Source organism: Thalassophryne amazonica, chromosome 17 (assembly GCF_902500255.1).
Source record: "Thalassophryne amazonica chromosome 17, fThaAma1.1, whole genome shotgun sequence".
NCBI classification, from domain to species: Eukaryota; Metazoa; Chordata; class Actinopteri; order Batrachoidiformes; family Batrachoididae; genus Thalassophryne; species Thalassophryne amazonica.
Genome location: NC_047119.1, coordinates 71,824,881 through 71,848,637, shown reverse-complemented (window position 1 = coordinate 71,848,637; position 23,757 = coordinate 71,824,881). Strand labels below are relative to the sequence as shown.

Genomic DNA, 23,757 nt, shown 5'->3' with positions numbered 1-23,757 from the left:
GCGTGGAAGCAACTCAGTGCTGAGACAAGCAGCTCGACGCCACAACAGCACGAGGGCCGCAAAGGACGAAGCAAACTGGATGCCAAAAGTTAAACATTTAATTTTTGTTTGCGTCCTGTATTGTTTTTATACAGTGTACACAATGCAGTCAAACTACACGCTCAAAAAAAAAGCACAGAAAAAAAATGCTGACTGCAGCTGCTGCTCCTCGCTCTTCTCTCACAAAAGTGCTTAAATAAAAACAATAAACGTTCTGCTCACAGAGTGATTGCCAGAGACAGGACATGTCCACATGCAATAAAAAGTCCGGACATCTCCAGTCCACTCACGGACGATTCGTTCACGCGTGCACATGTGAACAATTAAACGAAAAGAAAAAAAAACTGTCTGTCTGCAGGCAGTTAGCTCCTCACTCTCCACTCAAACTCTCTCATCATAGTGTTAAAAAAAGGACATAAGTCCTGCTCACAGACTGACTGACAGAGACAGGACATGTCCACATCAACTATAACTCCAGACATCTCCACATTTACTCACTGACAGTTCGTTCATGCGCACGAGCATCTCACGGTCAAATGAGGAAAGATAAACTATAACAGAACTCAGAGTGCAGACCTGCAGCTCAGCACAAGAACAAACACAAACTAGAAGAGAAATCAAAGTGCACAGTCTGACTGCAGCCAAACTTTGCACAGAGAACCTGCAGGCTGCATTCTCACCTCTTCTCTGCCCCCGCTGCGCGCACCTGATGCAGAAATTCCTGCGTTGTCACAACGCCACAGGAATCAACTCAAAGCAGGTCCGATGTAGTTATGACAGAGTTTGAGAGAAGAGGAGCAGCAGCGGCAGACAGTTTTTTTTTTATACGTTCGTGCGTGAACGAATCATCACAGCAACTCGCTCAATGTGTGAGAGTCATAAATGCAGGGAAGACGAAGACAACACACTGCAAATTATTTCTTTCCTTTATTTATTCCCTTAATGGTTCATTCTACTGGTGCTTATAGTTGATAAAACTTGGATGAAATTACTTGCACCAGTGCAAGTGCAGTATAAAATTATGTGCACCCCTCGAATAATACGTGCACAAACTAGTACATGCATGGACTATTTCGAGCCCTGCTATGTTCCTCACAGTGGAAACTGACTGCTGAAATCTCTGAGATATCTTTTTGAATCCTTCCCCTAAACCATTATGTTGAACAATCTTTGTTTTCAGGTCATTTGAGAGTTGTTTAGAGGCTCCCATGTTGCCACTTTTAGAAGAGATGAAAAGAGGAGAAACATTTGCACATGGCCACCTTAAACACCCTTTCTTATGACTGGATTCATCTGTGTAAGGAGGTCAAGAGTCAATGAGCTTACAAACCAATTTTGTGTTTCAATAATTAGTGCTAAATGTATTCAAATCAATAAAATTACAAGGGTGCCCAAATTTATGCAACTGCCTAATTTTGTTTAAATAATTATTGCACACTTTCTGTAAATCCTATAATCTTCATTTCACTTTTCAAATATCAGTTTGTTTGTCTGCTATATGATATATTTAACTGAAAAATCTGATCCAGACACCAATGATTTACCAAGGAAAATCATGAAAATTATCAGGGGTGCCCAAACTTTTACATACAACTGTATAAGATGCCTGGAAGTAGAGTGATAGAGTTTTCTATATATTGTCAATATTATTATCAAATATTAATGTCTTTGTCTTTACTTTGATGCCTTTACTTTGATGAACTGCCTTTCATCTTGTTTTGATTCTGTTCTCTGTTTTTCATATATACATATATGCATGTGTAAGAGTTCATGCACCATTATTCTTCTAAATAATCACTCATTGTTAAAACAGTAATACAAACTGAACTGTTGAAGTAACATTTGTTCTTTTGCTTAATGAATGCTCAGACTGTTTTGCTAAAGCTATGTTTTTGTCCAGCACAGATTAATATTTCGGTCTTGAGCAGAGAATAACACAGCCTATACACTAGTTCGAGGCTGGCGCTGTAATGTTTCAATTTGAAGAACAATTACTATCTGTCTGAGCAAGACTGCAGGCGCCTTCCAGGTGCGAAGTGATACAAAATGAATTGACTGAAGAAACGCAGCTGTGTCTTGTATATTGTTTTGTAATATGTCTGTGTTAATAAATTCAGGAGCAAAGTGGGCGGGCCCTTCAGAGCGGGCTGACGCACAGTGACAAGGGGTCACGCAGGCTCTCCCTGATCAGGAAATGAAATTCAGTCTCTGGCGTGATCATTCTCTGTTAGTTAACAGTTGCTTTTTACAGATAACAACTCTGACATCTTGGTCCTTCAAATGCCGGGTGTCAATAGACCGGTTGGTCGGCCTGTGACGGAGAACCCCGTTGGAAGACCGTGGCCACGGCTGGGACTAGTTCCCGCAGACCCTTTTCCGGGGGGACGGGTCTCCTCCCTAACGGGTTGACGCTTACCGGGATGAAGGCATACGGACTTCAGCGGTGTTGACAGAGTGTGATCACGGGTGAGACTGCGTTTCTTTATGTGCACGTGTGTGTGTGTGGCCGGGACCACCACGAGGAAAATCAATCAATCAATCAACTTTTTTCTTATATAGCGCCAAATCACAACAAACAGTTGCCCCAAGGCGCTCCAAAACCCAGTAATGTCTTTTTTGGTTTGTCTCTTGGCTTAAACACTGTAAGGTGTTAAGCTTAAAACTTTCCTTTTTGCTAAAGCTTGTAGTTAGGGCTGGATCAGGTGACCCTAAACCTTCCCTTAGTTATGCTGCTATAGACTTAGACTGCTGGGAGGTTCCCATGATGCACTGAGTGTTTCTTTTTATTCACCTCTTTTTGCTCTGTATGCACCACTCTGCTTTTAATCATTAGTGATTGATCTCTGCTCTCTTCCACAGCATGTCTTTTTCCTGATTCTCTCCCCTCAGCCCCAACCAGTCCCAGCAGAAGACTGCCCCTCCCTGAGCCTGGTTCTGCTGGAGGTTTCTTCCTGTTAAAAGGGAGTTTTTCCTTCCAACTGTCGCCAAGTGCTTGCTCACAGGGGGTTGTTTTGACTGTTGGGGTTTTTCTGTAATTATTGTATGGCTTTTGCCTTACAATATGAATGAAAATGAATGAATGAATGAAAACTGTTTATTTCGAACATTTGATACAACAACAAATACAAGATAGATCAGTGAAAACAACAAAAAAGTTCCTACTGTGTACCCAACATGTCCGAAAAGGGGTAGGGTGAAGCATCAGCTTATTTATCCCTACCCCTTCTTCCCCACAACCAGTAACACCCTTTGCCACATATACACATAGATTCCTACACACCTAAACCGATATATATATACATATATACACAAACATAAATATACACCTACACATAACTACTTACATACAAAATACTATATATTTACAAGCCGAAGCAAAAAACAAAAACACCCTAACCCTCATTACCCTTCCTCCTCCCTATACCTACAAAAAACCATATTTTTGTACCGCTGTTTGAACTGGTTCATGCTTGGATATTGCTTGAGCCCCACTCCCAATCTGTTCCACATCCTCACCCCACAGACAGAAATACAGAAACCTTTTAATGTTGTTCGTGCCCACTGATGCTTTAAATTTCCCCCTCAGACTGCAATCCCCTGATCTGTTAAAAAACATATTTTTAATATTTGCTGGAAGTAAATTGTTTATTGCTTTATACACGATTTGTACTGTTTGAAAATGAACCAAGTCTGTGAATTTTAAGAATTTGGATTGTAAAAATAGTGGATTTGTATGATCTCTATAGCCACTATTATGAATCATTCTTATAGCTCTTTTCTGCATTACTGATAGTGATTGTGTTGTACCTTTATAAGTATTACCCCATACCTCTGCACAGTACTGTAAATATGGTAAAATCAGTGAGCAGTAAAGAATGCGGAGTGAGTTTTGGTCCAGAATATGTTTCGCTTTGTTTAGAACTGAAATGCTTCTTGACAGTTTACTTTGTATATGTTTTATATGAGTCTTCCAGTTTATCTTATCATCTATTATCACCCCCAGAAACTTATTTTCATGTACCCTTTCAATATCTACCCCCTCGACTTGTCTATCAATATCTATCCCCTCGACTTGTAACTGAACCTGTATGTCTGTATTACAATAGCCAAATAACATGTATTTTGTTTTACTTAAGCTTAATGATAAATTTTTCTATACTGATCCTCCTCAGTAACTCCTGCAAATCCCCCCTGAACAAAAAATGCTTGTGTCATCTGCAAATAATACTAATTTTAATATTTTGGAAACATTGACAATATCATTTATATAAATTAGAAACAGTTTTGGACCCAATACTGACCCCTGTGGGACGCCACAAGCATTGTCCAAGCATGATGATGTATATTCCCCCAACTTCACAAACTGTTTTCTGTTACTTAAGTAGCTTCTCACCCAGTGCAACACCAACCCCCTAATCCCATACTGTTCAAGTTTATTGATTAATATGTCATGATTGATTGTATCAAAAGCCTTTTTTAGGTCTATAAATATTCCAACTGAATGTAATTTGTGGTCTATGGCGTTTGTAATCTCAACTGATTCTATTAATGCAAGTGATGTTGAACTATGTGCTCTGAATCCATATTGACTATCAGTAAGTAATTTATATTTATTTATGAATTTGTCTAATCTATTATTGAATAACTTTTCTAATAATTTGGAAAATTGTGGAAGCAAAGAAACAGGTCTATAATTTGTGAAGTGGTGTCTATCCCCAGTCTTATACAGCGGCACAACCTTAGCTATTTTCATTTGATTGGGAAATTTACCAGTTTGAAATGATAAGTTACAGATGTATGTTAATGGTTCTGCAATCCATTCAATGACCTGTTTTACCACCACCATATCAATTTCATTTAAATCGGTAGATGTTTTATATTTACAATTATTCACAATGTCTATAATTTCTTTTCCATCCACTGCTGTGAGGAACATTGAACAGGGATTTCTTTCTATGAGATTATGATCCCAATCCTCAGGTTGGGAATCGGGAATTTTTTCTGCCAAGCTTGGTCCAATATTTACAAAAAAATTATTAAAACCGTTGACTACCTCATCCTTATTTTCCTTCTTGACATTATTATCAATGAAATACTGAGGGTAACTCTGTTTTTTATTACCATTTTTGATAATGCTATTTAAGATATCCCATATTCCTTTAATATTGTTTTTGTTATTATATAATATGTTACTATAATATTCCTTCCTACATACCCATATAATATTAGTTAATCTATTTTTGTATTTCTTATATCTATTTTCTGCCTCTTTAGTCTTTAGTTTTATGAATTCTCTATACAGTGTATTTTTCTTATTACATGCATTTCGTAACCCTTTCGTCATCCATGGTCGATCTTGGATTTTTTGTTTTCTGTAGTCTTGTTTAATTGGACAATTTTTATCATATAATGATGTAAATATTTGTAAAAAAAAGTTTCATATGCACTATCAACATCACTTTCACTGTATACCTTTTCCCAGTTTTGCTCCTGTAAATCCTTCTTTAGTGTGTTCATGTTTTCCTCTGTCCGCACTCGCCTGTATTTTATTTTCTCCTCTGGCTGATTCCGCCGATGGTTTCTATTATAAACGATGAAAACTGGTCGATGATCACTAATGTCATTGATTAATAATCCACTCACAGTGTTATTCTCAATATCATTGCTGAATATATTATCAATTAAGGTAGAACTATGGGATGTAATTCTGCTTGGCCTGGTGATTTTTGGATATAAACTCATACTGTACATTATACTGATAAATTCATCTGTTATTTTATGCTTATTTGGATTGAGCAGATCAATATTTAAGTCACCACAAATGAACACAGTTTTTTGATTAGTTTTTGAGAACGTTTTTTCCATACAGTCAGTGAATGTTTCAATACTAGATCCTGGTGCTCTATATATACAGCTGACTAATACATTTTTGCTTTTTTCTTCATATATTTCAATAGTTATACATTCTAATAAGTTATTGATCACAGTTGTCATATTGTCTACTATTTTATAATCCATGTTCTTATCCACATACACAGCCACTCCTCCTCCACTCTTATTCTTTCTGTTTACACAGTTAAATTCATATCCATCCAGTTCAAAATCCATTCCTTTATCTTCATTGATCCATGTTTCTGATATAGCAATTACGTTAAATATTTTTTTAAATTGACTTAAATATTCTTTAATGTTGTTAAAGTTTGCATATAGACTTCTGCTGTTGAAATGGATTATTGATAATTTGTTATCCGTTTTAATGATCAGATTAAACTGTTCATCTGTATAATAGCAACAACTGTCATTGATATTTGAGAAGAAATTATTGTCCGGGTCTATATCGTGCTCCAAGTCCAGTACATTGTGGTCTGTGTATTTAAATGTTCTCAGTTCTACTTTTCCATGATCAGCAGTCCTTTGAGTCCTTCTTGTCTCCAGATGTAGATGATGTAGTAGATGAATAGGTTCCTCTGGTCTGTGTCATGGTGTTGTGATGTGTTTGTGTCCTCATACCTTATTGGTCGTATTTGTCCAGTTCCTCGATGTTCCTGATTACCATAACCTTCGCTTGTTCTGGTGTTCCGTTCAGTTTGATGAATGTTTTGCAGTTGGATGTCCATGTCTGTTGAATTTTTCCCTGCTTTTTTAAGAAACGAGCTTTCCTGGCGATGTCTGCGTTTCTTTTGGTCAGATGTTCATTGATGAATACGTTTGTTCCATTGAGTTTCCGTCCCTGTTTTAACAATGCCATTTTATGTTTTCTGTTGACAAACCTCATTATAACTGCTCGCTTGTCTCCATCCTCTCTCCTGGGCAGGGGGTGGCACGCTTCAATGTTATTACAGTCCATTTGAATACCTTTAGATTGCAGGAAGTCAGCCACCTGTTGTTCCACTGAGCTGGCCTCCTGCTCACTGGCCTCCCCTTCGCTGTCTTCTGACACCGCCCGTGCATAGGATCGAGGTTTAATATGAATTCCTGTAATAATAACGTCGTTCATCCTTGTGTACTGTTCCAACTCCGCAATACGGTTCTCCAGGTACACCAGACGCCGGTCTTTCTCTGCATTCTGGATCCGGAGAGCCTTCACTTCTTCCACCAGCTACATAATGGATTTCTGCTGCATTTTAACAACAGAGATTTCCTCAGACAAAAAGTCCAGGGACTTCTTGATATCGTCTCCCTCCTCAGCCGTCAGTGCCTTCTTCGGACCCATGGTCAGATAACTCCGCGCTGGCGCCTCGGGCCTCAGTAAAGCCGCGCCGGTGGAACTGCGCTGGCGCCTCGGGCTTCAGGTGGAGCCGCGCCGGTGGATGTGCGCTGACGCCTCGGGCTTCAGGTGGAGCCACACCGGTGGAACTGCGCTGACGCCTCGGGCTTCAGGTGGAGCCGCACCGGTGGAACTGCGCTGGCGCCTCGGGCTTCAAATGGAGCCGCGCCGGTGGAACTGCGCTGGCACCTCGGGCTTCAGGTGGAGTGCCCGTAACATCTATGTCCACTGAGCTAAGAAGCTGTTCTAGCTTATGGACATGGCTCTCTAAAAGTGCCACCCTATCTACGATTTACGTAAAGTAGTGTACTTTGTGCATCAGAAAATTCAAGATTCTAGACAAGCAAATGCGAGCTAACCACTAACAAATATGCTAAGTGTAACCACTCCTAAGGTTAACACAGAAGTAAATTAATAAGCTAAAATTCACAGCAGTTACACTGAAAAAGTAACAGAAGTATTAGACTGATAAAAACTGTAATAAAAGAAAGAGCCGGGGAGTCGACCTAGCTAGTGAAAGCTAACTGCTAGCAATTCACAACAGGAGGACTTTAATTAAATAAGATTCAGAGTAGATACACTTCCAAACCAAAAGAAGTATTAAACAGAAATAAAAGAAACGAATACAAAGATTGGAAGAGCGTCACAACAACAGTCTGTCGGAAGCAAGTTGCCAGATCTGCGGATCAGCGCCAGTGTTCTCAGACTTACTGCTGAGCACCTGTGAGTCTCCAGTGTCATCTTCTACACTGTAGTGTGCTGGGGCAACAGGCTGAAGGCAGCTGACACAAACATACTCAACAAGCTCATCTGGAAAGCTGGCTCTGTCCTGGCGGTTTGGCTGAAGGCGTCAGAGAGGAGGATGTGGAGGAAAGTGCACAACACCTTCCACCCCCTGCATTCCACACTGACATCCTGTCAGAGCTCATTCAGCCATAGACTGAGACCAGCGAGGTGCTACACAGAACACCACAGGAGGTCTTTCCTACCTGTGGCATTCAGACTCTATCATTCCTCCTCCTTCTGCAGGATGCATACATCATGAACAGAATTACTCAGAGCTATTTATTTATGCAGTTATGTGCAATATTGGCAAACATCTTGTGAAAATGTCTTCAGTCATGTTGCATAAATCTGTTGTACCTATTGTCTTAAAAAAATGTTCACTGTTTACTGTTCAGTACTCTGGCAAAATAATTTCCTTCCGGATAATAAAGTTCATCTTATTCTTAGTGGCACCAGCAGTATCACAAGTGCTAAGAGGAGGAGACTTGACAAAGTGATTTTACATACACAGACACATATGTATATGTATACACATATATATACGTGGGCTGTCAATAAAGTAACGGTCCTTTTTATTTTTTTCAAAAACTATATGGATTTCATTCATATGTTTTTACGTCAGACATGCTTGAACCCTCGTGCGCATGCGTGAGTTTTTCCACGCCTGTCGGTGACGTCATTCGCCTGTGAGCACTCCTTGTGGGAGGAGTCGTCCAGCCCCTCGTCGGAATTCCTTTGTCTGAGAAGTTGCTGACAGACTGGCGCTTTGTTTGATCAAAATTTTTTCTAAACCTGTGAGACACATCGGAGTGGACACGGTTCGAAAAATTAAGCTGGTTTTCAGTGAAAATTTTAACGGCTGATGAGAGATTTTGAGGTGATTCTGTCGCTTTAAGGACTTCCCACGGTGCGAGACGTCGTGCAGCGCTCTCAGCCGCTGTCGTCAGCCTGTTCAAGCTGAAAACCTCCACATTTCAGGTTCTATTGATCCAGGACGTCGTGAGAGAACAGAGAAGTTTCAGAAGAAGTCGGTTTCAGCATTTTATCCGGATATTCAACTGTTAAAGGAGATTTTTTTAATGAAAGACGTGCGGACGGGTCCGCGCGTCGGGACGCAGCCGCCGCGACGCTCCGCCACAGGAAAAACACCTCTGTTGAAAGCCTTAAGGACAAGTTGGAACATGTCCTGCCTGTTAAACAATTTCTCATATACTCACTCCACTGAAAGCCATCAAAAGCCGCCTGGATTTTACAAATGGTTATCAACACGGAGGTGTTTTTCCTGTGCCGCCGCACCGCGTTGGCTGCGTCCCGACGCACGGACCCGTCCGCACGTCTTTCATTAAAAAAATCTCCTTTAACAGTGGAATATCCGGATAAAATGCTGAAACCGACTTCTTCTGAAACTTCTCTGTTCTCTCACGACGTCCTGGATCAATAGAGCCTGAAATGTGGAAGTTTTCAGCTTGCACAGGCTGACGACGGCGGCTGAGAGCGCTGAGCAACGTCTTGCACCGTGGGAAGTCCTTAAAGCGACAGTATCACCTCAAAATCTCTCATCAGCCGTTAAAATTTTCACTGAAAACCAGCTTAATTTTTCGAACCGTGTCCACTTCGATGTGTCTCACAGGTTTAGAAAAAATTTTGATCAAACAACGCGCCAGTCTCTCAGCAACTTCTCAGACAAAAGAATTCCGACGAGGGGCTGGACGACTCCTCCCACAAGGAGTGCTCACAGGCGAATGACGTCACCGACAGGCGTGGAAAAACTCACGCATGCGCACGAGGGTTCAAGCATGTCTGACGTAAAAACATATGAATGAAATCCATATAGTTTTTGAAAAAAATAAAAAGGACCTATACTTTATTGACAGACCTCGTATACATACATACATATGAGGTCTGTGAGAAAAGTATTCGACCTTTTTATTTTTTTCAAAAACTATATGGATTTGAATCATGTGCGCTTGCATCAGCCAAGCTTGAACCTTCGTGCGCATGCATGAGTTTTTTCACGCCTGTCGGTTGCGTCATTCGCCTGTGGGCAAGCTTTGAGTGAGCACTGGTATACCCCTCTCGTCGGATTTTTATTGTCAGGGAAATGGCTGAGAGGCTGCCGCTTTGCTCCATTAATTTTTTTTTAGAAACTGTTAGAGACAGCCAGTTGGAAACCATTCAAAAGATTCAGATGGATTTCGGTGAAGATTCTGTCGGTATCACACGGATTAAGGACCATTAGAACTGGATTAAAAATGGCCCACGGCGGCGGAGGGCGCACCGCGCCCCGAGCGGCCATCGACAGGCTGGAACGAGCAGATCAGATCTTGTCTGATGCAAGCACACGATTCAAATCCATAAGGTTTTTGAAAAAAATAAAAAGGTCTGATACTTTTTGGACAGACCTCGTATATACATATACACATATACGTATATATACATACATACATATACACGTATACATATATATACATGTATACATATATATACATACATACATATACATACATACATACATACACATACATATACATACATACACATACATATACATACATACACATACATATACATACATATATATATATATATATATATACACGAGGTCTGTGAGAAAACTATCCGACCTTTTTATTTTTTTCAAAAACCTTATGGATTTGAATCACGTGTGCTTGCATGAGCCAACCTTGAACCTTCGTGCGCATGCGTGAGTTTTTTCACACCTGTCGGTTGCGTCATTCGCCTGTGAGTAGGCTTTGAGTGAGCACTGGTCCTCCCCCCTCGTTGGATTTTCATTGCGAGGAAAATGTCTGAACAATTGGAGCAGCGCTGAATCAAATTTTTCCAGAAACTGTGAGAGACAGCCAGGTGGAAACCATTCGGAAGATTCAGACGGCTTTCGGTGGCTTTTCAGTCGAGTGAGTATCCGAGGAATTGTGTAAGACTTGGACATGTCACAACATGTCCTGTGAGACTTCCAACTTCTGCACGTCTTTCATTACAAAATCTCCTGTAACAGTGGAATGTGCCGAAAAAGTGCTGATGTCCACCTCTTCTGCAATTTCTCTGGTAGTCAGACGACGTCCTGGATCAACACAGCGTTCACTTTGGAAATGATCTGGTCGTTCGGAGCGCAGCGCACCCTCTGCCATTGTGCGTCATCTTTAAACCGGTTGTAACACTCCTTAATCTGTGTGATGCCCATACTATCGTCACCGAAAGCCGTCTGAATCTTCCGAATGGTTTCCACCTGGCTGTCTCTCACAGTTTCCTGAAAATTTGATGCAACAAAGCTCCAAAATCGTTCCACCTCACAATGAAAATCCAACGAGGGGGGTGGACCAGTGCTCACACAAAGCCTGCTCACAGGCGAATGATGCAACCGACAGGCGTGAAAAAAATCACGCATGCGCATGAAGGTTCAAGGTTGGCTCATGCAAGCACACATGATTCAAATCCATATGGTTTTTGAAAAAATAAAAAGGTCTGATACTTTTTGGACAGACCTCGTATATATACATACATACATACATACATACATTTTCTTCCGCTTTATCCAGAGTCGGGTCACGGGGGCAGCAGCTCAAGCAAAGCCGCCCAGACCTCCCGATCCACACACACCTCCCCCAGTTCCTCCGGGGGAACCCCAAGGCGTTCCCAAGCCAGCCGAGAGATGTAGTCCCTCCAGCGTGTCCTGGGTCTTCCCCGGGGCCTCCTCCCAGTGGGACGTGCCCGGAACACATCTCCAGCGAGGCGTCCAGGGGGCATCCGGAAAAGATGCCCGAGCCACCTCAACTGACTCCTTTCGACATGGAGGAGCAGCGGCTCGACTCCAAGCTCCTCCCGAGTGACCGAGCTCCTCACCCTATCTCTAAGGGAGCGCCCAGCCACCCTGCGGAGGAAACTCATCTCGGCCGCTTGTACTCGCGATCTCGTTCTTTCGGTCATGAGCCAAATCTCATGACCATAGGTGAGGATTGGAACGTAGATCGATCGGTAAATCGAGAGCTTTGCCCCCCTACTCAGCTCTCTCTTCACCACGATGGTCCGATACAGCGACCGCATCACTGCAGATGCTGCACCGATCCGTCTATCGATCTCACGCTCCATCCATCCCTCACTCGTGAACAAGACCCCGCGATACTTAAACTCCAATTGAGGCAAGGACACTCCACCGACCTGAAGAGGGCAAAGCACCTTTTTCCGGTGGAGAACCATGGCCTCGGATTTGGAGGTGCTGATTTTCATCCCGGATGCTTCATACTCGGCTGCAAACCGCCCCAGTGCACGCTGAAGGTCCTGATTTGTCGAAGCCAACAGAACCACATCGTCCGCAAACAGTAGAGATGAGATTCTGTGGTTCCCAAACCAGACCCCCTCTACACCCTGGCTACGCCTAGAAATTCTGTCCATAAAAATAATGAAAAGAACCGGTGACAAAGGGCAGCACTGGCAGAGGCCAACGTGCACTGGAAACACCGGCAATGCGAACCAAGCTCCTGCTGCGGTCGTACAGGGACCGGCTAGCCCTTAGCAAAGGACCCCGGACCCCGTACTCCCGGAGCACTCCCCACAGGGTGCCCCGAGGGACACGGTCGAACGCCTTCTCCAGATCCACAAAACACATGTGGACTGGTTGGGCAAACTCCCATGAACCCTCGAGCACCCGATGGAACATGTAGAGCTGGTCTAGTGTGCCGCGACCAGGACAAAAACCACACTGCACCTCCTGAATCAGAGGTTCGACCGCGACGCGCGGAATTCCTCCGCCTTTGTTCCTCTTTCCATGACAAAAACTCCTGTAACAGTGAAATGTGCTGTTCATTTCTAAACTGGATGCTGTCTTGAGCCGGAATGTCCTCTGACTAGCACAGGAATTGTGAAAAGACGTGGACATCAGCACTTTTTCCGGCACATTCCACTGTTACAGGAGTTTTTTTTTCATGGAAAAAGAAGCCAAAGGACGCGCCACCATGCCGCTCTTGACGCGGGACAAAACCACCTCGGTGTTGGTCTCTCAGGACGGCTTTCAGATGGCTTTCAGGCGGATTCCGGTTGCTTTTCTGTCGTGTGAATATCCGAGAAATTGAGCTTGAGCTGGACAAGCCCCAACATGTCCTGTGAGGCTTCATCACAGAGTTTCTTTGCGCCGAGCGGCTGCACCACGACGCGCCGAACTCCTCCGCACGTCTGTCTTAATGTGCCGAAAAAGTGCTGATGTCCACGTCTTTTCACAAATATATATATATATATATATATATATATATATATATATACACACACACACATTTTTTTTTTATTTATGGTAAAAGGGGTGGATGTATATAAGCTTTTGCTTCTGCTTACACCTTTTGGGTCACAGGTGTTGATTTTTTTTTTCTCAGCACGTGGTGGTAATGAATTTGTGTGTGTGCGTGTGTATAAAATAAATTTATTAATTCATTCATTTTGGCCATAAGGTCAAGTGAGAGTGTTGGCTTTTAAAATACTTGAAAGTCCGGCTGGGCAATATATCGCAAAAATATCGTCATCGCGATGATGGCACTATGTTATTGTCTGCTTTGTAGCATGCGTTTTGTGTTTTCTGCTTTTGACCAATCAGATGTGCCCGTAAATGCTCCCAACCTCCCCCCCCCCCCATATGTACTGTTCTCCTATTGGCTAAAGCCGCTCAGCAGCAGAGCACAGATAGAAGCGATGGTGGATGCGGGAGCGGATGAACTGAGCGAGGACAAAAACAGCGAACAACTTGTATGTACCTAAAAAGAATAGCATGTCTGGAATATGGGACTATTTCGGCTTCAGGAGAGAGGACGTAGCACAGACGCAGGTACTGTGCAAGTCATGTCGAAAAATAGTGGCTACGTCCAGAGGAAACACAACCAACCTACACAGTCACATGGAGCACAACCAGAAGAAGCTATATGCAGTTTTCAAATCAAATACTGCCAAAACTACCAACACAAAGGCAAGTTAAGTTGTAAAAATACAAATCCACAAGCAACCATAAATGACAGTTTTGCAAGTGTCACTCCGTATGAGGAAACTTCAAAGTGCCACAAAGCTATAGCCGCAGCTGTTGCACGTTACATTGCTGAATGCATGATACCACTTAGTACTGTGGAAAAAGAAGGTTTTTTGGATCTAATGAAGGAAGTGGACCACAGATATCAAGTTCCATCGTTAACATACTTCTCCCAAGTCTCCATTCCACAGATGTACGAGGCACCTGTGACTGTAAAGACCGAGCTGAGTCAAGTGGACTTCTACGCCAGCACTACGGATCTATGGTCCAGTAGCACAACTGAGCCCTTTACGAGCTTTACTGTTCATTTTCTCAACGGCAGGGGTGGTGGTCAAGTGGTCAGTGCACTTGGTTTCGGTGCGGCAGGTTCCCGGTTCAAATCCCACCCCTGCCACATTTTTTTCCATGTAATGTGGAGTTGCGTCAGGAAGAGCATCCGGCGTAAACTTGTGCCAATTCAACATGAGCGCATTTCCAGAGCTGTAGGGCTGTGTAAGAAGTTAGCAGGTCATTTCTCACACAGCTGGAAGGAGAAGACTGCACTGAGAAAAGTACAGCAAGAACACCACCTACCAGAGCATGCACTCATTACAGAATGTCAGACGAGATGGAGATCCAGACAAAGCATGATTCAAAGAGTTCTTGAGCAGCAAAAAGCCATACGTGATGTACTATCAACAGATAGGAAGTCAAGACATTTAGTCCCTACTTGGCAAGATCTAGATGTCCTGGAGTCAATTAACCAGGCACTCCAGCCTCTGCAAGAGTTCACTGATGCCCTTTCTGCTGAAAGTTATGTGACTGTGTCATACGTGAGACTGGTTCTTCATTTGATGAACACTTCTCTTCTTGCTGCAAAAGATGAAGATTTTGACTTGACGAAGTACATAAAGAAAAAGATCCTGGACTACATGTCCAGCAAATATGATGATCCAGTGACGCAAGAACTCTTGGACATGACCTGCTTTGTGGACCCCAGATCTAAAGCTGGTTACATCAGTAGTGACAAGGTGCTCAACATCAAAGCCAGAGTGATGTCTGAAATCGAAGCACCTGTGCCAGATGTAAGTGTTCATTTGTAACAAAAAAAAGATTTAAAACTACATTTTCATTTTTTTTCTTTTTATATTCTAGGCACAAAACTCAAGAAGTCAAGACGGCATGGAACCATCAGAAGCTGCTCAGAATAAGACCCAGAAGTCCTTCGCCAGTTTCTTCAAAACCTCTCCAGCTCCATCCTCCGTGGTACCGTCACACTCTGTAGGAGCAGAGCTCAACAGCTACCTGCTATCTCCCTCCATAGATGCTGGCGAGAACCATCTCTCCTGGTGGCAGCTCCATCAGCTTAACTTTCCACACTTGAGCAAACTTGCCAGAAAGTACCTCTGTATACCTGCTAGTAGCTCACCCTCAGAGAGACTTATAGTACATCTGGTAATGTAGTTACGTGCCACTGTACTTGTTTGAAAGTACATCTGGTAATGTAGTTACGTGCCACCGTACTTGTTTGAAACCAACCAAAGTCAACATGCTAGTTTTCCTGGCAAAAAACCTTAAATAATGTTTTTTTTTTCAGGGCGACTGTACATTGTTTAATTAATACTGAAAGCTTGGACACTTTATGTTTTATAAGATTAGTTTTTATGTTTTATTTATTTAAAGGCCTGGTCCCACTGACATTTAGGAGGATTTGCGTATAGATTGCGCACAAAATTGGTTCATATTCGCTAAACAGCCACAATATCCGTGAAATATGCTTGTATGAGTCGGCCGACACCCGCACACGTCCGCAATTATCCGCAGAGGCACATCTATGCGCTGTATATCCGCCGTTATCCGCAAGTGACGGGGATTTGCGGCTTGTCAGCGGACTGGGACAGTGTGTAAAATGTATATATGTCCACATCACGGACTAAAATAAGTTGTAGCAAATGCATACAGAGTGGCCACGAATAAAACGTTTGTATTACCTCTGCTTTGCATCTCATTTGCGGACAATCTGCGAATGCATAACAAACATGTCACGTAAACCCAAAGTACTATATGTGGCAGAGGTTGACATACCTGCCAGTCAGTGCCAGTCCAACTGTGGAGATCCCCAAAGACGTAATAGCTGCTGCAATCCAACAACATACTGTAAATCCCCAGCTGCAGAGACATCAGCGGTGGACCTCGGTTCCCTTTCTTCAGAACTTTTATTTAACACCAACAAAAGGAAGAGTTGCTGTTACAGCAGCAACTCACGCTCTTTTTTCATGACTCTCTCAAAAAAGCACACCATCTCACAACCCCGAGCCCCCCCCCCCCCCCCCCCTAACCCTTGCATGAGAGCATGAACATCAACTCTGTGATCAACTTGTCCAAGTCGAGCTATTGCTCCAGAGGCTGTGGTGTTGGTGTGAATAGTGATGCTGAAAGGCCCGAGTGCGCTTCTTTTATGCCCGCAATGCAGATGCCGCACACGCGCAACACATGCGTGATGCATTCACAACACATCCATAATACTGCCGTGATAACACAATGCGTCCGATCCGTTTCCTCAATACATGCATTATACATCCGTGATCCGCCACAGGAAAAACACCTCTGTTGGAAGCCTTAAGGACAAGTTGGAACATGCCCAGCTGTTAAACAATTTCTCAGATACTCACTCCACTGAAAGCCATCAAAAGCCGCCTGGATTTTACAAATGGTTATCAACACGGAGGTGTTTTTCCTGTGGCGGAGCGTCGCGGCGGCTGCGAGCCAATGCTGCAATCCATCCGCACGTCTTTCATTAAAAAAATCTCCTTTAACAGTGGAATATCTGGATAAAATGCTGAAACTGACGTCTTCTGAAACTTCTCTGTTCTCTCACGACGTCCTGGATCAATAGAGCCTGAAATGTGGATGTTTTCAGCTTGAAACAGGCTGACGACGGTGCCTGGGAGCGCTGCGGGACGTCCCGCTCCGTGGGAAGTCCTTAAAGCAACAGTATCACCTCAAAATCTCTCATCAGCCATTAAAATTTTCACCGAAAACCAGCTAAATTTTTCGAACTGTGTCCACTTCGATGTGCCTCACAGGTTTAGAAAAAATTTTGATCAAACAAAGCGCCAGTCTCTCAGCAACTTCTCAGACAAAGGAATTCCGACGAGGGGCTGGACGACTCCTCCCACAAGGAGTGCTCACAGGTGAATGACGTCACCGACAGGCGTGGAAAAACTCACGCATGCGCACGAGGGTTCAAGCATGTCTGACGTAAAAACATATGAATGAAATCCATATAGTTTTTGAAAAAAATAAAAAGGACCTATACTTTATTGACAGCCCTCGTACATTATGATTATATCCATGATTCATCCTGGGATATTTGTCATTTTTGGCCACTTTTGTTGCGGATGACAACGAACGCCCGTAATTTGTATACTCAATTCATGAGCAATTAATCCTCTCCCCAGTGGGACCGGGCCCTAAGATTTACAGATAACCAGGCATGTTTAAGCTATTGGTTCAAGATGTTGTTTACATTAATGTTAAATTAATATTAAGAGGAATGCTCAATTCAGTTTTAGCACTTCGTGTATCTTTTATTTGTTTTAAATTTACTGAAAAGCAGTAAAGCGCTTGGTTAAAGATTCTCATGGCAGTTGTAAGGCTGTTATTTCTTGGTTATGCAAGAATAAAATAACTGACTAATGCCGCATTCACACCAGGCGCAACCAGACACCACAAATTCGCTTTGGTCACGTGGCGACGGACGCGCCACCATCGCCCGGTGTGTCGCTCTGCTTTCGCTGCGAAAATTCGCCCCAGTGCATCATCAAATAGGAGGAGCTTCCATTCCACTCGCTGGCTCCGGTTGTCAGTCAAGTTAACATGACAGACCTTGATCACACGAAGCGAGTTGTTGTGGAAAGCTGACAAACGTCATGAGACGTTCCCAATTTGGGGAGTATCATTATTTGCTGCAGGAGCTGCGTCTGGATGACAGCCGCTTTCAGCGGTCCTTCCGCCTCTGCAGCACCCAGTTTGAGGACCTCCTGTCCCAATCACGTGCGCACATGTAAACAAAGTAAAAAAAAAAAAAACTCTGCTCCCCCTCCTGTGGGGCTGCTCCTCGCTCTTCCCCCAAAAACTCTGTCATAATTGTGTTTAGAATCCAGTCACCATTTGTTTTATTATACATCAGTGTAGTTAATAAGTAAAATAATCCCCATGGATGATTTGCTCGCGCGCACGTAAAATAAAAAGAGAAAGAAACTCCGCTCCCCCTCCTGCAGGGCTGCTGCTTGCTCCAAAAACTCTGTCATAATTGTGTTTAGAAACCAGTCACCATTTGTTTTATTATACATCAGTGTAGTTAATAAGTAAAATAATCCCCATGGATGATTCGCTCGCGCGCACATAAAATAAAAAGAGAAAGAAACTCCGCTCCCCCTCCTGCAGGGCTGCTGCTTGCTTGCTCCAAAAACTCTGTCATAATTGTGTTTAGAAACCAGTCACCATTTGTTTTATTATACATCAGTGTAGTTAATAAGTAAAATAATCCCCATGGATGATTCGCTCGCGCGCACGTAAAATAAAAAGAGAAAGAAACTCCGCTCCCCCTCCTGCAGGGCTGCTGCTTGTTCCAAAAACTCTGTCATAATTGTGAAATAAAGGACAAAAGAGACATAAGTCCTGCTCACAGGCTGCTACCAGAGACAGGACATGTTCACATCCAACTCAGTCAAACTTCAGACATCTCCACATCACTACATATTTAGTCCCTGATTGATCATCACGACGCGACAAGAAAATCACTTCACTCGCGTCGCTTCATTCACATCCATCGCATAGCGCTGCGTGACTTGGCGCCATAACGCGTCATTCCATAGGGATTACATGGCAACCTGTCGCTGCTGTCGCTCGCGTCGCGCCCGGCATAAAAGAAATGCCTTTTTATTTTTGTACTTAGCAGGGTTATATGGTAACATTTCTTTAGCTTTTACCATTATTACTTAATAATACATATCGCCTACTTATTTTGCTATATTAAAATGTATTTCTTTTATTACATATAATAAAAAATATTTCTTTAGGGGCATGTTAATTATCGTAATAATATCGATATCGCACTCGTATTGTGTATGGCATATTTTTTCAATATCGCCCAGCCCTACTTGAAACTGGACTCATGGAGAGGATTTAGTGCTGCGATAATGAACTGATGCAGAAGGTGGCAGCAACGTAACAATAAGGATGCCTGCTGCTGACATTAAACACCACAGGGTCTCTTTTGAGAGAAGCGCATTTCGTGTCAAAATAAAGCCATAACATACCCCCATACACACACACTATATATATATATATACATTCAACAAAAATATAAACGCAACACTTTTAGTTTTGCTCCTATTTTGTATGAGATGAACTCAAAGATCTAAAACTTTTTCCACATACACAATATCACCATTTCCCTCAAATATTGTTCACAAATCAGTCTAAATCTGTGATAGTGAGCACTTCTCCTTTGCTGAGATAATCCATCCCACCTCACAGGTGTGCCATATCAAGATGCTGATTAGACACCATGATTAGTGCACAGGTGTGCCTTAGACTGCCCACAATAAAAGGCCACTCTGAAAGGTGCAGTTTTATCACACAGCACAATGCCACAGATATCGCAAGATTTGAGGGAGCGTGCAATTGGCATGCTGACAGCAGGAATGTCAACCAGAGCTGTTGCTCGTGTATTGAATGTTCATTTCTCTACCATAAGCCGTCTCCAAAGGCGTTTCAGTGAATTTGGCAGTACATCCAACCAGCCTCACAACCGCAGACAACGTGTAACCACACCAGCCCAGGACCTCCACATCCAGCATGTTCACCTCCAAGATCGTCTGACACCAGCCACTCGGATAGCTGCTGAAACAATCGGTTTGCATAACCAAAGAATTTCTGCACAAACTGTCAGAAACCGTCTCAGGGAAGCTCATCTGCATGCTTGTTGTCCTCATCGGGATCTCAACCTGACTCCAGTTCGTCGTCGTAACCGACTTGAGTGGGCATATGCTCACATTCGCTGGCGTTTGGCACATTCGATAGGTGTTCTCTTCACAGATGAATCCCGGTTCACACTGTCCAGGGCAGATGGCAGACAGCGTGTGTGGCGTCGTGTGGGTGAGTGGTTTTCTGATGTCAATGTTGTGGATCGAGTGGCCCATGGTGGCAGTGGGGTTATGGTATGGGCAGGCATCTGTTATGGACGAAGAACACAGGTGCATTTTATTGATGGCATTTTGAATGCACAGAGATACCGTGACGAGATCCTGAGGCTCATTGTTGTGCCATACATCCAAGAACATCACCTCATGTTGCAGCAGGATAATGCACGACCCCATGTTGCAAGGATCTGTACACAATTCTTGGAAGCTGAAAATGTCCCAGTTCTTGCATGGCCGGCATACTCACCGGACATGTCACCCATTGAGCATGTTTGAGATGCTCTGGACCGGCGTATACGACAGCGTGTACCAGTTCCTGCCAATATCCAGCAACTTCGCACAGCCATTGAAGAGGAGTGGACCAACATTCCACAGGCCACAATTGACAACCTGATCCACTCTATGCGAAGGAGATGTGTTGCACTGCATGAGGCAAATGGTGGTCACACCAGATACTGACTGGTATCCCCCCCAATAAAACAAAACTGCACCTTTCAGAGTGGCCTTTTATTGTGGACAGTCTAAGGCACACCTGTGCACTAATCATGGTGTCTAATCAGCATCTTGATATGGCACACCTGTGAGGTGGGATGGAATATCTCAGCAAAGGAGAAGTGCTCACTATCACAGATTTAGACTGGTTTGTGAACAATATTTGAGGGAAATGGTGATATTGTGTATGTGGAAAAAGTTTTAGATCTTTGAGTTCATCTCATACAAAATGGGAGCAAAACCAAAAGTGTTGCATTTATATTTTTGTTGAGTGTATATATATATATATATATATATATATATATATATATATATATATATATATATATATATATATATATATATATATATATATATATATATATATGATGGTCCGATACACACACGCACACTAATTCATGGTTACACAGACTTAGTCGCGGTTACACACACACACACACACAAATTCATGGTTACACAGACTTAGTCGCGGTTACACACACACACAAATTCATGGTTACACAGACTTAGTCGCGGTTACACACACACACAAATTCATGGTTACACAGACTTAGTCGCGGTTACACACACACAAATTCATGGTTACACAGACTTAGTCGCGGTTACACACACACACAAATTCATGGTTACACAGACTTAGTCGCGGTTACACACACACACAAATTCATGGTTACACAGACTTAGTCGTGATTATACACACACACACAAATTCATGGTTACACAGACTTAGTCGTGATTATACACACACACACAAATTCATGGTTACACAGACTTAGTCGTGATTATACACACACACACAAATTCATGGTTACACAGACTTAGTCGTGATTATACACACACACACAAATTCATGGTTACACAGACTTAGTCGTGATTATACACACACACACAAATTCATGGTTACACAGACTTAGTCGTGATTATACACACACACACAAATTCATGGTTACACAGACTTAGTCGTGATTATACACACACACACAAATTCATGGTTACACAGACTTAGTCGTGATTATACACACACACACAAATTCATGGTTACACAGACTTAGTCGTGATTATACACACACACACAAATTCATGGTTACACAGACTTAGTCGTGATTATACACACACACACAAATTCATGGTTACACAGACTTAGTCGTGATTATACACACACACACAAATTCATGGTTACACAGACTTAGTCGTGATTATACACACACACACAAATTCATGGTTACACAGACTTAGTCGTGATTATACACACACACACAAATTCATGGTTACACAGACTTAGTCGTGATTATACACACACACACAAATTCATGGTTACACAGACTTAGTCGTGATTATACACACACACACAAATTCATGGTTACACAGACTTAGTCGTGATTATACACACACACACAAATTCATGGTTACACAGACTTAGTCGTGATTATACACACACACACACACACAAATTCATGGTTACACAGACTTAGTCGTGATTATACACACACACACACACACAAATTCATGGTTACACAGACTTAGTCGTGATTATACACATACACACACACACACACAAATTCATGGTTACACAGACTTAGTCGTGATTATACACACACACACAAATTCATGGTTACACAGACTTAGTCGTGATTATACACACACACACACACACAAATTCATGGTTACACAGACTTAGTCGTGATTATACACACACACACACACACAAATTCATGGTTACACAGACTTAGTCGTGATTATACACACACACACACACACAAATTCATGGTTACACAGACTTAGTCGTGATTATACACACACACACACACACAAATTCATGGTTACACAGACTTAGTCGTGATTATACACACACACACACACACAAATTCATGGTTACACAGACTTAGTCGTGATTATACACACACACACACACAAATTCATGGTTACACAGACTTAGTCGTGATTATACACACACACACACACACAAATTCATGGTTACACAGACTTAGTCGTGATTATACACATACACACACACACACACACACACTGAACTGGGGTTGCGCGCGCACACAATAGGGCCATCGGTAACAGACACGCACACACTCTGACAGACGCAGTGTGTGCTCGTTACCTTTCCACGCACGCACGGGGAGTGCACGCAGAGGATGATGATCCACGCAGCGTATTTGGCAGTGTGCGGGGGGAGGGGAGTGACTCCTCCTTTCAGCCGGACACGGAGGCCGTGAAGAATCATCCACGAGGCGAGCCGGACAAATTAAAAGAAACACACGAACATGGCAGCGACGGGCCGCGACATAAAAAGTGAAAATAAATCAAAACCGACAGCAGGAAGTGACAGGTAGGAGCTCTCCCGCTGACAGACACGGGCATCGACCAATGAACCGCAAGCGTGTCAGCGAGCGCTCCCGCCTCTTTCTGAAACAGACCAATCACAAAGCGGCTTTAAGTTCGCGTCCTGCAGACGCAGGTGCATGTATGATGCCTTCAGTGTCGACCAGTAGGCTCGTAAATGGGACATTCTCAATCCTACGCCTCAAAGTATGTCCTCATGCAACTATAAAGATTTATTTTTTTATTATTTTTTGGTCATTTATTAGCCATACGACTAATCCACTTCTTACTGCTGTTATTGCTGACATGTGATTCTTTTTTAAGATTCACTGCTGCTGTTAGTTTTATTACAACCCCAGTTCCAGTGAAGTTGGGACATTGTGTAAAATGTAAATAAAAACAGAATATAATGATTTGCAAATCAACCTATATTCAATTGAAGACACCACAAAGACAAGATATTTAATGTTCAAACTGATAAACTTTATTGTTTTTGTGCAAATATTTGCTCATTTTGAAATGGATGCCTGCAACACATTTCAAAAAAGCTGGGACAGTTGTATGTTTCCCACTGTGTTACATCACCTTTCCTTCTAACAACACTCAATAAGCATTTGGGAACTGAGGACACT

The 23,757-nt window shown here is 42.7% G+C and overlaps 1 protein-coding gene across 2 annotated transcripts in view; it reads right to left on the bottom strand.

Annotated features, from left to right (window-relative positions):
* Positions 1-23,177, bottom strand: part of ralgps1 (Ral GEF with PH domain and SH3 binding motif 1) — a 272,310-nt gene extending 249,133 nt beyond the window's left edge. The window contains exon 1 of one of the 2 annotated variants that reach the window (XM_034191724.1): positions 22,905-23,177. The gene's annotated coding sequence lies outside the window, so the exon portion shown is untranslated. The remainder of the gene's footprint in view (positions 1-22,904) is intronic. The other variant, XM_034191723.1, reaches the window with a different exon arrangement.
* Positions 23,178-23,757: the final 580 nt, after the last annotated feature.